This window comes from Tamandua tetradactyla, chromosome 1, assembly GCF_023851605.1.
Source record: "Tamandua tetradactyla isolate mTamTet1 chromosome 1, mTamTet1.pri, whole genome shotgun sequence".
Classification (NCBI taxonomy): Eukaryota; Metazoa; Chordata; class Mammalia; order Pilosa; family Myrmecophagidae; genus Tamandua; species Tamandua tetradactyla.
Genome location: NC_135327.1, coordinates 90,724,071 through 90,740,953, shown reverse-complemented (window position 1 = coordinate 90,740,953; position 16,883 = coordinate 90,724,071). Strand labels below are relative to the sequence as shown.

The following is a 16,883-nucleotide window of genomic DNA, read 5'->3' as shown; positions in this document are numbered from 1 at the left end:
TTACCATAAATATTCAGAATATATGTGACTTGTTATACAAGTTTCTTTCCATTCAGATAAAAATGTATTTTATTTTGAACAGGAAATACTGTTTTCATGTCAGGGTATATTAAAACCTAGAATTTTCTTTTTAAGTTGGGCTTTGAGATAAGGAGTTAGTTCCCTGTAAAATAGCAAGATACAATTAATAGGCTTGTTTTTAAAAAAGACACAGAGTTAGCTGAGTAGAGATTATATGAAATCTACTATGTTTCACAGATTTGTACTAAAATATTTACCGGCATAGTCGGACTTGATTTTTATCTTCTTATCCCCAAACAGTTGGTTAGGCCAAATATTTCATAGATCAGCGTGTAGTTTTGGTGACCAAGAGACACTAGGACTCAGAACTGACATATCTTTCCAGTTGTTGATTAATCACATAAATCTAAGTATATCTGTGTCCTGGACTTCAGCTTCATTCCCTGAAAAGGGGTGGTCCTGAGGATTCGTTTTTGTCACAGCGAATGGCTGCATACATTTGGGGCTACACTTGGTCCCATATTATATACATTTCACCAGCCCTATTTTCAGCTTTCACTTTAGCTTGCTGAGTAGTAAGCCGCCAATCACATTAATTTTTATGAAATTTCAACACCGCTTAAAAGAAAATCAGTCCTTAAGGCACAAGCTAATGTTCTGTAATAGTTCTGTCTGGTTCTATTTTATTAGAGAATGAACTGGGAAAACTATCATCAATAATAAATTATGGTCTATTTGGTTCATAGGAGGTAGCAGGAGAGAGGCTAATGGTGACAATCAACACTGAGCCAGAAAGACAAAGCTGAAACCTGGAGCAAGGGGGCAGGAGTTCTACAGCTTGTGTGAAAACACAGATGTGACTCTAAATGAACATGAGAATAGCAGACTATAGTCATCAAAGTCTGAACAGGGCAAGTGATGGGTGATGTGAAGTATAAGAGCACCCCCCCGTGATTAAGTCAAATACAGGATTTGTGGTCCGGGGACAAGATAAGAATCATCTGGAGCAATATCAAGACGTGGTACTGGCACCTCATTTGGCGGACTGCATGCAAACTGTATCCACCCTTAAACAAAGTTCTCAAATCCTAGCTTCATAAAACTGGTTCAGCTATGGTTATTGAGCAGCATTTGAGTTCAGCTATGGTTATTGAGCAGCTCATCTCTGTTCATGAGCACAAAGAACAAAGTTTTTCAATAAGAACCTGCATGGTCCACTCCATAAATTACCCTTCAGCTCACCACCTTCTGCCCAACTTTTCCATTAAATCCACAACAATAATATTTATAAATTGGCAATTATCTTCATTCCTTCTCGCTGACACTCCATTCAGTTAATCTGGTTTAGGTCTGAGACATATATATATACATATACATATAAATATATACACACATATACACACACACTATATATATATACATATACACACATACACATACAATATACTATATATACATATATACATATATATATAGATATATATACACACACACTAGCTAAAATAAATTCACTCAAACATAACTAAGATGAGCTCAAAATCACACAAATGATTTTTATATAGAGCGTTATTTACAGGTCAAATTCAAAATTGGTTCTATACCAATTATGAACCAATTATTACAAATACTTCCAAAACAACTATAAAAGAAATCGAAAGCCAAGTGCTTAATTAAAATAGGGTTTACTTTAGAGAAGGCAAAGATTATCATTGTAAATCTCTATCACATCAAGCCATATATAATAGCTTAGATCATACGTGGAAAAGAAACACAAAATGTAAGGGAAAACCTTATGACAAGGAGTTAAGGGAAGAATTTAGCAATTCTAGCTTTACCCATCTACATCCAAATATGAATATATACTATACTCGTTCTTTTGGTTTATTAAATATGGATGCTTATACTGTCTCTGCTGGGAACAGAAATCTTGTGAATGCAAATACCAGATCTAACAAAGTATGTCTCCCTTTAACTGTAGTCAACTCACTCTATATACATGTTTTTAAGGCAAGAATATGTGAATTAAGCAAATTGATTCCTCCTCCTTCAATCATCAGAAAGTTGAATACTAAGTACCAAATGCATAAGATATAACCCCAAGAATAGCTGTTAAAAGATCCCACGCTACACAGACTAATTTAACTTACAATTATCTCAAGCTTCTTTTTTTAATGTTTCCTCTTAACATCTACAATAGCAAAATATCTGTCCACTTAAAAAGTTTGCAAGAGAAGGCTCCAGTTCACTTATTAGGGACAATCATTACTCCTCTGAACCTGTGAGAGATTTGGGGCAGGCAGGGAAGGGGAAGGGCACTCATCTTCTGTATCCTCTCCAAGAAGTAACTCAAGCAAGTGGGGTGGGAATTGGCTAATGAGAAACAATTACCCAAAAAAACTTGGGAAACTGGTAAACTAAACTCAGTAATGAATCCATTATCACAAAACCATTTATGAGGCAATGATAGCTGTCTGTCTCCAATTCACCCAGCTCTACCCAACTAGCCTTACCAAGATAAGGTATCTGAAGGTGCTGAACATATTGCCTGACCTGTGCTAGACACACGATGCTGTTCTTTCATTCATTTCAAACATTCATTCATTCTGTCATCCCTCTAGAACTAATCAAGCCCAAGAAGACATTGTAGGTGCACTAAGAATCTAATTGAAAGTTAGCCTTATTGCTGGGTAGACTCTGTCCTGTGGGCTCTAAGACCATGTCCTTTAATAAGATCCTGCTTTACAAAATGAAAGTTATGGTCTCATGTCTTGACCACTGTCTTAACAATGTGACCCAGATGCTCTTCAGCATCCTGGGCCTTGCTCTCCACAGTTCTCTTCACTCCAGTTTCAGCTTCTGAGGTACAATCCTTTCACCTGCGTCCCGGCTGGAGCGTGTTAAATCTTCTTAAAACCCCCTGCCTGCCCTCTGCTGTTGATATCCTGCCATGAATATCTGCTCAACAGTCAGTTTTAACATTGATGAACTGTCCTAGACTGATACTACTTATGCATTTTCTGAATTATGGCATCTACATATACTTTATATTTAGTTGCATCCAGAGAATTTCTATGGGTTTACTTGGCCCTAAATGTCTATATTAAGTTCTCTATGTCTTGTTTTCCTTATCCATAACAGGAATAATGTTAGTATCCACCAAAGAAGATATTGAGAAGATTAAAAGAGAAAGAAAAACAGAGAGAGAGATATAGTTGTATCTTACGGATTTAGAATGGAGGTACCTGGCAGATAAAGCATACCATATAAGTATTACTGTTGATTTTATTATTGTTTTTTACTTCTTGCGCTAAATTGTAGCATCCTTAAAGATGGTGACTGTGTCTCTTTGATTCTTAGAAACCTTCCTTACCTACTTGGTGATTTACATATCTCAGGCAATGAGTGACTTTCAAATAAAATTCAATTACGAGTACTTTACAAAGATATTTAGTAATATTATGATGCCTATCATATAGTTGTGGAAAGTAAGTGAGACCATGGAATTCAAATTGCTTACTTAAGAACATAAAGTCACTAACAAGGACATGAACGCAAAACAATCATAACCCACTGATTCCATGTACCATCCTCATGCCACACTGCTTTCCTGACATGAGAACTAATGCATTTACTCTAACATTACATTTTCTGTAAATCTACTTTGCCTTAGGCAGAAATAGGGCATTCTTCATTCATTCACATATTTCTTGAGTAGTCCTGTGCCAGATGGCGCTCTAGGTGCTAGGAGTCTACAGTAAAGCACATGGACAAAAAAAGCATTTCCTCAAGGAGCCTAATTTTGGGGGAGGGGGATAATGACACACAAAATATCCTTTTTTATGCAATAGTGATGAGTGTGTAATATAACATTGAGGGATGCTCTATCATATTCCCTATAATGGGAATGTCAGCTTCTTCCCCATTTATTCAAATTCCCTTCAGGAGGCCCCAGGACTAGTTTTCTCCAAACTTGGCCAGGAAAGGGAAATGTATTGATATTTTGAGAGTGGATATGATATTGTTATTTTGCTGTCAATACCTCTGCCAGAACTTTATAACCTTCAACCCACCTTGGAAAAGAAACCCACTTAAGCGGCCCTAGGACAGTGAAGCTTGGAAAAGGCATTATTTCTACCAGCCACAGGTAGAAAAGCAAATGGTCCCAACCCTGACACAGGTTCCACCTAAAATACAACCACAAGATAAACAGAGTTAAACTTGGTACCAAGAAAGAATTTTCTTTCTGCAAATAGAAGATATATGATGCTAGATTATGTGCTTTAAGATTCCAGGGAATATTTTAGAGAACAAGATGTTTGCAGCCATCAATTTCACTTTGAGGTTTTGTGGTCCCTTTAACGTTTTATGATCTTTCACAAATCCAACAGTTAATGAATAATGCCTTTTAAAGCAAATTAATGTCAATATAAGTATAAATGAGTCAGACCTATGAGTCTCTGAGCATTATGTTTCATCATGCTGACAAAACCAAGCCTGTGTAGAGTAGTTTTAACACTCTGGCTCTTTGAATAAACCTGCTGAAGAAATATTCTACTTAATGACATTAATTATCTTGAGGTTAGGTTTGGATAAGATGTTTTTTCATAAAGCAATTGAATTTTTTAAAAAAACTCACAAAAGACAAGAAATATCAACCGAAATCAATCAATAAAGTTCTTTTATTCCCAAATTACTATATTAAATCTGAATTGAGGAACAGGGTAGCTATTGATCCACTCTTCATCAGTCTCCATGTCTCTTTCACACTCTTCAATAGGAAATTACTCTTCAGTCATAATACTTAATAATCAATTTGTCTAACCAAATGGCCTATTAAGAATACCTACACTCTCTCTCTGGGATAGCCCCTGCTAGAAATGACATATTGAATAGTTTAGGATTCATTGCCCTTATTTAAACTTTGTGGAAATAATAATACTACAGTAAATAATATCAGGTTTCAGACATGAGTCCATACATCAAAGAATATTACACATATTTAGTATCGAAGGTCTTTCCAATACTAAACCCCTGGAGGTTTGCAGGAGGCCAAGGTGATAAAGATAATTAGAATGCAAATTCATTTATTGATTAACTGCATCAAACCAATCCATGAGTAGCTACTGATTTCTTTTAACATTTGCATTTTCTACCACAATGCCAGATATCCATTAAATATTAATCAGAATCTCCTTTCAATGTTCTCGGTCCAAGTTGAGCATGACTCTGACATTTTATGAAAAAAAATTTGTCCCATTCAGGCTTCTGAGTTTAGAAACAGAATACCCCACACTAAAGGAACAAAATTTGCAACAAAATGCTAACTGAGGCAAGTTATTATTTTATGTAGATGTATATATCAAGCACAAACACCCAGGAACATGGTAAATACCACATACGCATTTACCAAGATAGTTAAGGAAATAATAAAATAAAAATAACTTATATTCTCCTGACCAAGAGAAAAAGAGATCCCATCCACAACCTTTTTAAACTAGACTTTGGCCTCTGTTACCCTTGGAAAAAATGAGGCCAAGTCAACATGTAAAAAAGAAACAGAAGAAGCTAAATCTTCACTGCTGAGCATCTAAGGAAATGGGTTATTGAGGTTAAATATGACTTAAAACTTAACTTTTATATAAAGGATAAGTCAACTCACTCTATTGGGGGATGGCCCTGCAAGTCCCCCTTGGCGTGGTACTGTTCATGTTGCTTGGAAAAGTTCAGCATCCAAGCCCATGGTGTGCCAAACTATCTTCTACTGGGCAGACATAGGTTGTGTTTTCCATGTTATTTCTACCAGCCCCATTTCCTGGGAACTCAGCTCCACCCTCTCTTGCCAGTCTTGAGGAAGATTCTTATAGCAATGCCATATCTACCAGTCATTCTCATCTTCACCAACATTCCTCTTACCTTCTTTGCCCTTTAGTTTCTTGGGTGGGATCTTCCCTGAAAAGCCTAAAGCCTGACCTGGAAGTGGACCATATCTGCCATGCCTCCACTCAGAGCAGGACTGGCAAGTTGTGTGGCTCAGTGTTCTTTCAATACCCTGAGTCTCAGCTTCCCTTTAACTCCCTAGCACCAGTACTTTGTCCTCCTTTCTATCAGCATGCTACAAGGCAGACAGCGAATCCTAACCCCCTGGATGTACTGATGTCTCCAGAATGACCCTTAAAACTTTCCCTAACATCTTGTCTCTTCTTCTTCCCCTCTCCCCACATCAGTGATACAATGGGCATCCATTCTTCTCTGCTCTCTTTAGCAAAGTAGGCCCTCTTCAGAACTAGCTGCTCCCTGCAGCCTCCTATCCTTTACTAGAGAAGACTCGGGCTTGCCATAACATGAGATTAGGATGACCTGGGTAGAATTCTCCTAGCACAGTAGAAGCAAAATAAAGAAAGTCAAAGCTGAGGGTACACCCACTATGCAAATCATTTTTACTATCACTTTTATTAAGAAATATTTCAGAAGTAAAAGAATATGAGAATATGTGAAGTTATAAAGAATAATGATAAAATGATTATGTTCCCACAACTCAGCTTTAGAAAGAGAACATGCCAATAATTAGTAGATTCTTCCTCAAACATACATCTCCCTAACTCTCCCAAAATAGAGCATTACCTTGAATTAACTCTTCATCAAGCCCATGTGTGGACAAAGATAACAGTCTCCCATAAATTTGGTGGTGTCTCTTTCCTGGTTCTAGCTATTTACCATATTTCCCTTTACTTCTTACTTAATGGGAAACTCACAGCCAGAGCCAAGACTCAGTCATGGAAACTGTTTAAGTATCTCATGAGCTTGATTTCTTATCCCTATGCATTTTATTAACCTTCATGTGTATATGTGTCCTTGACTGAGTCTTCATTAAAGGTGTGAATCACGCAAGCAATCAAAGTCATTCAAAAATGCTCACCCAAAGCCTAAATCAAACTCCAGCTACTAAAAGTCAGAGTTCAAGGACAGCAGGTAAAACAGACGGGCATTCACACAGCCTCAGCTCCTTCTGCTGGGCCTTCCAGGACTGCTGAGGCTAGAAAATGTAAAGCTCATCTTCTGAACGCTCTTAAAACTGAATTCTTGATGTGATTTGGTTTCCTCCAAGTAGGCTTGCATGCGACTTGATTCAAAGCTGAGTTAAGAAGCAACCGTGCATGCCATCCCTTTTATTTGGGGATTTAAGGGGCGGGTATCAACGGAGCAGGCAGGTTGAGTCCATGTAGCTGGCCAACCTGACAGCTTCCTGATCTCTAGAAAGTGGCTAAAATGATGTGACACTAAGGTCAGAAATTGGGATACTGGCTTCCTAATTCTTCAAGTTTCCTGAACATGGTAAAGCAAGTAACCCCTCAGCGGTCAGTTCTGTGGAGTTTTTAGGAGTCATTCCTTATAGTCAAGCTAAGAACCTGCTCTGGTTATTTCAATGATTTTTTAAACCATTTAACCCCCTGTATTAAATCCCTTTCTGCTGAAAATGACAGCATTTTCTGTTGCCCACAACTTAATTTCAGCTGAAATATGGAGTAAAGAGAAAGTGAGTTTGGTGGAGAAAAGCTTAAATCAAAAAAGAACACTACTTGTTTTTATCAAGGAAATGAGAAAAATCACATATTTATTTTTAAACTACTTATTTTTAAAGTTATTTAATAATGTTTATACTATTATTAATAATAACCATTTATTGAGAATGGTCATGTAATACTGCTTTTGTTATTAAAAAATATATTTGTTACAATAACGATTTGTTCAGCAACCATTTTGTATCAGGCACGATATTACATATTTTATGTACATGAATTAATCCTCACAATCCCATGAGATACAAACTATTACTGATACCCATTCTATAGATGAGAATGATGGAGCTGAGAGGTTCTTACAGACATGTGATTGTGGTAGATGTAGAATGTGATACTATCTGTCAGCCTCCAAAGCTCACCTCTTAAAGTCCTTATTATATCACCTCTTTATGCTTACGAAACTCCATTACATGAAGCACGAAAAGGCAATAAGCATTGATAATACTTAATTTTTCTTTAAATACTTTCTTGTGTGATGTCCTTGCCCCACTTACAAATACTTCAGATTATTTTGGGTCGATTCTATTTAACCGCCTTAAGGAAATGCTCTCAAAGTGCTGATGGAATTGAACTATTACGATACAAAATCTTATAGCCCCAAGCAAGAATCTCTCTAAAATTAAAGCCAGATTTTGCTTACAGTTTAATAGTCTTGTTCATCAATTATATAGTGATACAGCTTTTACAGAGTTTTAATTCTGAATTTATATTCCAGTAATGTCAGTCTGGAGGCATACTACTACTAGCTTTTCTGTATGCCAACTTTTCTGAGCACATATAAATGTTTATTTTCTTTAAGCAGTATATTTCAGAGGTAAAATGTATTTTAAATGCCTTAATCTATGCATAGCCATCATAAAACTTCTCTGGCATAGCCTTCTCTTACAGTTAACCAAATTACATTTGGGTATTTGAAGCAAATGAGGATATAACAAAGTGATTGGGGTGGACGAAATTATGAACTGTGTTCTGTTTATGGAACATTTTTACAATTGCATCAGTTGACAACCATGCTTGGAGAAACAGTTGAAGAAGCAAGTAAAATCAGTCACTCAATTGTTTATAAGCAAAAGGGAAATAAAAGGGTGTTAATCTTCAAGATAAAAGTACGGAGTCAAGAATGAGGTTTATTAAAAAAAAAATTCTTGTTAAAAAAGCCCTTGAAAGAATGTAAAAGACAACACAAGTTATGATGACTGTTAGGAAAGTGAATTTGTCATCCTAGCTTTGGAAATCTCTTTAACGTCTTTCTTTCTTTCTGTATCTCTCTCTCTACACAAAGTTTCTGTCACCTTGGGTGGATTTTCCTCAATGTACATTTGGGAAGCTATGACTAAGCATTGGCCAATGTCATATGCTGAATCGACTTGCGCAGAGAGAGGCAGATACTCAGAGCAGCTGGTGCTGAAACACAGTAGGAAGGTGCCTGCCACAGGCCTCCCTGTTGTTCAAAACAGGGACACCATGCAGAGGTTTTAACGTAAGCCCCAAATCAATAATCCCAAAGGGAGATGCTCTGAACTGCCTTCCTGATTGCACTGAGCTGCTTCTCACCTGGACCACACAGCATGTGGCAGGTGCAATGATTTTCAGCCCCAGCTTCATGTTAAAACCACTTGGAGGTGATTTGAAAATGTTATGGGTGACCGGGTTCCAGCCAAATTAGTTAAATTGGAATCTATGGGAGGGGAGAGTGGCCCCAAGGTACCTGTATTTTTAAAAGCTCACCAGGTAACTCTAAGGTGTTGTGAGAATTGAGAATTAGATTCAGGGTGAGTCTAACCAGAAATTAGTTAGAGATGGTTAAAATTCTCTCCTGAGTAATACAGAGACCAGGTAGTATCATATAAAATTAACACAACACTCTGCTTATGAATAGTTGAAAATATTTTATATCAACACATATGTCTGTGTTCTACAGTGTACATGCAAGAAGCTTAGACACTGAACACTTAGAAACCTACAGGAGATTAGAAGTGGGATTTGGTATCAGCAAAGCCAAGGCAAAGTGCATCCAAGTTCAGTGAAGTTATCCTCTAATTTCACGTGTAATAGTGCCGAGTTCCTAAGGTAATTATTTTTCTATTACACATAACCCCATTATATTGTAGCTCTCATTTTAAGCCAATAGACAACTGAGTTTTGAAATCCAGATGTGGGGTTTTTCACCATCTTAGCTAGCACTATCCGTTTTGTGTACCTTCAAAAGAAAACTATGGTCTCCCAAAAAACAGGTTAAGGGGGCCTGCTAAATTTGTAGCAAAGTCAAGTAGCAGAAGATTCATCTGAGCCCACAAACATTTCCTATTGCTTCCGTGCAATCAGCTCCAGACTCAATATAAGGAACAAAATGGACTGGCTTGTTGCCTCTAGGCTGGACCTGATAAATCCTTGCATAGAGGTATTTCAGAAACTGATCAACAAATAATGCGAACTACAGACCTCTTGTTTCTGTAAGGGGCCTTTCCTGTTCAGTTTCATTTCCTCCACTGATCCAGCACTTGCTCTCTCCTTTTGGGAGCTCCTGCACTTACATATGGGCTAGACAAGGAGCCAGTGTTTATGGTTGCCTTCTCCATTCAATGAAATTGGCAGTGGCCAATCTCTCTTCTGCTGCTAAGACCAACTGAAGAGTCCAAAGCATTGAGTTTTCCCCAAGGGGAAAAGCTGGTGCCTCATGGAAGCATTATGGTCCTTCCTGTTACTAAAATAATTTTTAGTATCCAAGAGAGTGAAGCTCAAACACAAGACCATCATCAAAGAATCAGAAGAGCCTTAGACACCTATAACTATTTTTTTAATGTCAACAGTATACTTTATTGAGTTATAATTTATTCAGATTGCATTTGCTAAGTAGCTGACATACTGCTACCTCAATGCCAAAATATATAAAAGACGGGAGAGAAATGAATGAGTGCAAAGGTGCTATGTCATGATCTATGAGTCATGAAAAGAAGGCAGAATCTCACCCTTCAATCAGCCCCAACCAAAGTACAGTTATCAGTGAGTTTCTTTGTTGCTTCTTTAACACAAAATAAGAGCTAAAAGAGCAAAAAAAGGAATCCTTAATTCAGATATTAATATAAAATTTTCAAATATGTGACTCAATCAGTCAGATTTATAGAAATGACCTGGGATAAATTTTATTATATATGCTTGAAGCAGCTGTCTAAGAACAGACATTTCTTTATGTTGTGGGGCAGGTGGGATGGGGAGGGAATTGGAGGAAACTGAGAGGAGGAATGGGAGGGAGTTAAAAGAAGGAAGTAACCATAACCAGAGACAAGAGCAAATAAATGTTCTTTGCATTGAACCTCACCTTTAAATTATTTGTGGCAAGGGAAGAGACTAGTGATGGGATAATCATCCAAAGTGATTACGTTTTTCAGCTTTTTTGATTTGATGGTCTCATGACTCATATTTAAAAGGAAATAGTAAAGTGAGACAAAAGGCTGGAATATGGTGCAGTTTTTCTCTTCTGTCTCTTTATTCATAATATTAGATAAGGAAATTTGTGGACTTCTTCACAGAAGAATGTAAGGATCCCTGTCATGAAATACCAAGATAAATGGCCAATCCATTTATTTGCTATGGTCTCAGGCACTGTAACTCGTCCTTCAAACAAATCGTTTCATTATTCCTTACAGTTCAGAGAGCCTGTCCTTTGTCTTGAGTTCCAGAGCTGGTAGGTAGCTATGATTTTAACTCAGGTCTTGCCCCCAAACCCATGCTCTTGTCACTGTATGAACAGTTCTCCACCTTTTCCTGCAACAATATGCTTCACAGATAACGTTCACAGGTATTACATGTTTCCAAGGGCCAACCCCAGGTTGAGAGTATGATGGTAGAGGTGAAGAGCTCAGTCAGACTGGCTGGGTTCATAATCCAGGTCTACTGCTTCCTGACTATGTAGTCCCAGGCACATTAACTAATCTCTAGGCCCCAGAAAACTCAACCGTACAATGGCGATAATAATATCTACTCAAAGAGTTGTTCTAAGGATTAAATGAATTGTCATATACAGTTCTTAGACAGGAAAAATCCGACCATATAAACACTGTATAAGTATTTATTCTCATTATACATGTTTCCCAGGACAGTAGATTTCACTGCACAGTCCATTCTTGTCTACTCGAGAAAGCATATTTTGATAAGCAAAAGAATAACAGTGAACCTTAAATGTAATTTGTAAAATAAATCCTTCACAAAATTTGATACATAATTATCAGTAACAAAGACTTTTGACATGCCTTGCTGCTGATCTTGAACAACTGTTTGGAAAATGCCACGCTTCTGCTCCACCAACAACAGGATTTACCAAAGCTAGGCTATTTGTAGATTTTTAAAAACCTGGTGGTAAAAAGCAAATCAGTCAGGCAATAAATCATTACTATGCCATAAAAGATAGCCCCCAAATTTTCACTCTACTCCAAGAATGCAGGGGCCTAATTTACATGTTTGTAGAGGAAACTTGATTAGATGTAGGTGGGAAGGAGTGTAATTAGTTGAGGATAAGTGACTTTCACTATAGAAACTAAGAGACACATATGTGTGGGATCAGATTCATTACTACTGAGACTGGAGCTGAAGAAGAACTTTAAAATGAGCCTCACCGCTAAGTGGAATCCAAGAAATAAAGGTTTCTAGCACTCACCACCTCATCATTAGTTTTGGTCATTATTAGTTTTTTTCCTAGAGTATATCAATACTTATAGCTGAAATGACTCCTATCCAACCATGGGGAAAATAGTTAACTAAATTATTTACTTTAAAACAACAATATTTATTGAGTGTCTATCATATGTGAGGCACTAGTTGAGACTCTGGTTCATCCATACAATAATATTCCATGAAGCCTTTAAAAGAATCAGGAAAATCTGTATGTGGTGTTCAGGAAAAATTCTAAGAAAAATGCAAAGAATATCATTGGCATGTATATTACATTTTGTTTTAAAAATTATATATATAGGCATTCATCTGTACATGTTATTACATGGAAAGCTTTTGGTACAACTCACAAGGAGCCACTGAAAATCTCCAGGGAGTGGGTGTTTCTGAGACAGAAGAGAGACTTAATTATCACCACAGTGTCTGCATTTTTTTTTATCATTTACATGTTATATTCATCATTAAAAGGGAAATGTTTAAGGCACTAAGCACATTTTCTAGAGCAGAAAACAAGATAATATTTTCAGTAAAAATGAAGATCAGATTTCAAAAACCATGAGGTTTTATAATTTTACAGAATATTCAAATATTTTAAACATTAGGACTACAGAATTTAAAATACAGATTAGTATAATTAGACCTTTACCTCTTATAGGTATGGTAAACTTGAAAGTTACACCTGTCAGCACTCCACCCGCTCCCCAACTTCCTGTATGCTACACGCATACTCCATGCCCTGAGTACCTTAAGTTTCTTTCTTCCTGCCCACCCCAGACCACCCCCATGCAAGGCTGCTATTCCTCTTAAATGTTCTCTAATGTGGAGTACAAGTGTATCTGCTCATTGAAGTTTATGAGCAGAATATTGTTTTATATTCAAGGTAGATGAATAGGATATACTACATTTATCCTACACTCATGCCTGAGTGCACACACACACAATTACACACGGACATATAGTTTGAAATCTACATTTTTCAATTGTGTGTCCTCATGTGTTTTCTTTTTTAGTGAGTCATTCAGTAGCCCATGATATTAAACGTTTCCCTACGTGAGGCGCTATATATAGTGATTTATAATGCAAACATTCAAACCTATTTATGGTATTTAATGCAAATAAACTAGAGTATGTGAGAACCCCTCACTCAGACCCTTGCACATAGCAGTCACTCACTAAATATTTGTGGAATGTGGAATATTGTTGAATACATATATTGCTTGTGAATGCAAACCTATGGACAATTTAGAAAAAAAAACTCTAAAAGATAGAGCTATGTTAGAAAACTAAAAAGTTGAATGGTTTAATAGATGTTTTGTTCTTTGATTAGATAAGACCGTGAAATGAATCAATAAAGTAATTTCAATTCATTAAAATAATTAAAAACAAGTACAGGAGCAATACGTAAGTATTTACTTCTAGAAGTGATACTAAAATATATTTTGAAATGGAAGGGCAGTTTCTAATTCAGTTTCCAGAACTAAAGAACCTTATGCTTTTTAAAAGCAATTATCATATTAGAAGAAATCTTCTATCAAGGGTTGTTATGCCAAGCATAGTCAATGGGGCCCATTATGTTAAACAAGTTTCTAACAGTTTTAGGATAACCCTTAAGAGACTCCAGGAGACTCCATATCCTTATATATGCTTGTTCCATAATGCTAAGGCATGACAAGATGTGGGACTCCCCCAATTTAAGAACAGCTTTACACAGATGCCAAATTATATGCACATTTCTGCTGTAAGTACACTAATTTTAAAAATGATGCAATTTTTTAAAATGTGTTTATGGTATATACTTCTAAGGCTCTGAATCTTAGTTCATTAACATTTTATTGATAACCAGAATGCAGACAATGAAATGGTAACTAGCGTAATCCCTGTCATTTATTCCAAGGGCACCTTTCTCTGCAGCATTAAAGTTATGAAACTTGGGCTAAAAGTAATTAAAACAGTGCTATGGGAGAACCAAACAAGAAGCCAGTTCCAGGAATCCCTTGCCCCAAAGCTTCATTACCTCTTCACGTCTGACAGACTGATCAGTATGTGTCTTGGGGAAGGCCTATTGGGACTTATTCTGATTGGAGTTCTTTGGGCTTCTCTGACTTGTATGTTTATGTCTTTTATGAGGGTTGGGAAGTTTTCCTCATTATATCCTCAACTATTCCTCCTAGCCCTTTACTTCTCTCTTCTCCTTCTGGAACACCCATGATTCATTTATTTGTGGACTTTGTTTTATCTATCATTTCCCTGAGATCCAATTCAAATTTTTCCATCTTTTTTCCTATCTGTTGTTTTGAGTGTTTGAACTCAGTTATCCTGTCCTCTCTATCACTTATTCTTTCTTCTGTCTCTTCAACTCTGCTGTTGTGTGCCTCTAGTATGTTTTTTTATTTGGTCCATAGTCTTTAATCTCTGTGATATCTGCTATTTTTTCCATTTATTCTTTAAAAATTCCTCTTTATGTTCTTCTACTCTCTTCTTGATCTCCTTTATGCTATTAGCCATTAGACTTATTTTATTAAGTAGAGTTATATAAACATCTTTGGTTAGTTGTTCCAGAGTCTGTGTCTCCTCTGGAGTTTTAATTTGGTCATTAGGCTGGGCTATATCTGTCTGCATTCTGATATGCATTGTGATCTTCTGTTGTTTTCGTCACACATAAATATCTTCATTGATTTACTTTGGGAGTTGATTTCCTTCAGTAGTCTAAAGCCTTGTGTTGGCGGGGCAGATGTGTAGCAGGATGCAGGGTATGGGGCAGGGCACAACAGTGTGGTGGTGCATTGCAGCACAGGTATAGGTGCAGGTTGGGTATGTTACACTGGTGCTTGTGAACGTGGGCGCCCAGGGGCCAGGGAAGATATAGCTGTGCGGGTCTGCGGGGTGTAATCCTGGTGTGCGCTGGTCTAGGGCACAGGGCCCTTTGTGTGCATGTGCAGAGCTGTGGCAGCAGGTCGATGTTATGCCTTCATGGGCTGGGAGTGAATGTGACCCGGCTGCGCAGGTCAGTGCTTTCTCAGAGCTGAGAAGCACGACAGAAGGCTGTGCAAATGCGCGGGTCTAGGAATGCCATAAACTGATGTTCCCAGAGCTGAAGGCGGGCAGGGTAAGGCTGTGTGAGACTATGGAGGTGGGTAGCCTGGGTATGGAGGTTAGCACCCACAGCTTTTATGTGCTGGCGACAGCCTGCAGCGAGCAGGAGGGGGAGGTAGTGCTCGGGAGGGGTGCAAGAGAGGTGGGTTGGGCTGCACTTGGGGTGTGGGTGTGGGGCACGTAGGTGCGCTGGGGGTTGGTGGGCGAGGGCACTTAGAGCACAGGGAGTGGGGCAGGTGATGGGGTTCAAGTGTGTGGGCTTTGGGGTGGGTCGCAGGTCGTGGGGCTGCTCTGATGAGGGCGGCACATTCAAGAATGCAGCTTGGCTTACTTCCTAGTCCCCATCTCCCCACTCTTGGGGGCTCCACACTTCCACGTTAGGCTCCAGTTTTCCGCCTCTCAGCTCCCCAGCCCCCTGCAACCAGGGCCGCCCTGTGTGGTACAAAAGGCTCTCCCAGGTCAGCTGCACTCTGGAATCCCATTGCCTCCTATTTATCACGGTCTAAAAGAACCATGAAGCAATGGTTCAGGAAGAAAGGCCATTCCAGCAGCAACAGTTTCTGCAGGGCTCATTACATTTGAGGATGGAATGGTGAGGGGTCAGGCAGAAAAGGTCTTTGGCCTCACCTCTCACATGGGAGGGGACTTCACTTTTCATAAGGAATACAGGAGGGAGTACCATAGGTCCCTCTTCTCACCCACAGGAGGACATAAGAGCTGTCCTGGAGCCCTGATACTATGAGTCAGACACCATCTGTTGTGGGAGTTAATGTTCTATAAATCAGCAATCTTTAAACTTCTTTGCTTTCTGAACCCTTAAAATAATTTTGAAAAATTATATGCTTCATGCATTTTTTTTTTTTTTAACATGGGCAGGCACTGGGAATTAAACCCAGGTCTCTGGCATGGTAGGCAGGAATTATGCCTGCTGAGCCACTGTGGCCTGCCCTGCTTCATGCATTTTTAAGTTGACATCTAAAATTTTCCATCATAAAAAATGATATAATTTTCTAGAATACTGGAGTTATGAAATGAAACTGATGTCATTTTCAAAAATATATCCAATAAAAATTTAACATACTAGCAATTTGATACTCTCCATTATCCACTTAAAATATCACACAAACACGCTCTTCTTTAAAAAGTCAGAAATTTTACATCATTCTTTATCTTATTGAACTTGTACTTCCACTTCACTTTCTTAGCAATTTTAACAATCTTATTCTAATACATTTTATACTTGAAAGTCTCTTATTCAGCATGTAATTTTCCAGTTGTTTGAAAGTGTTGATGATGACCTCTAAGTTGTCACTTAGGGTGGAGAATTGGAATAATTCTAGACCATGTAGGTAGCAACTGTGTCCAAATTTCAACCATTTCCACATCTACAGGAAGCATATTCTGCAAATCCAAAATTAGGACACACTAGGGTAATTTTTCAGAAGCTTACAACCTCCAGATGGGTCCCTGGACCAGATAAGTCCAGGGGCCAGCCTCTCCAGAACATCAAATAGTTTCATC

The 16,883-nt window shown here is 38.0% G+C and overlaps 1 protein-coding gene and 1 long non-coding RNA gene across 12 annotated transcripts in view; one reads left to right on the top strand and one right to left on the bottom strand.

Moving 5' to 3' along the window:
• Nucleotides 1-1,289, top strand: part of LOC143650075 (uncharacterized) — a 67,979-nt gene extending 66,690 nt beyond the window's left edge. The window contains exon 3 of the long non-coding RNA XR_013159344.1: nt 768-1,289. This is a non-coding gene — a long non-coding RNA (uncharacterized LOC143650075). The remainder of the gene's footprint in view (nt 1-767) is intronic.
• PDE1C (phosphodiesterase 1C) overlaps nt 1-16,883 on the bottom strand; it is a 708,660-nt gene that overhangs the window by 181,928 nt on the left and 509,849 nt on the right. The gene's annotated exons all lie outside the window — the stretch shown is intronic.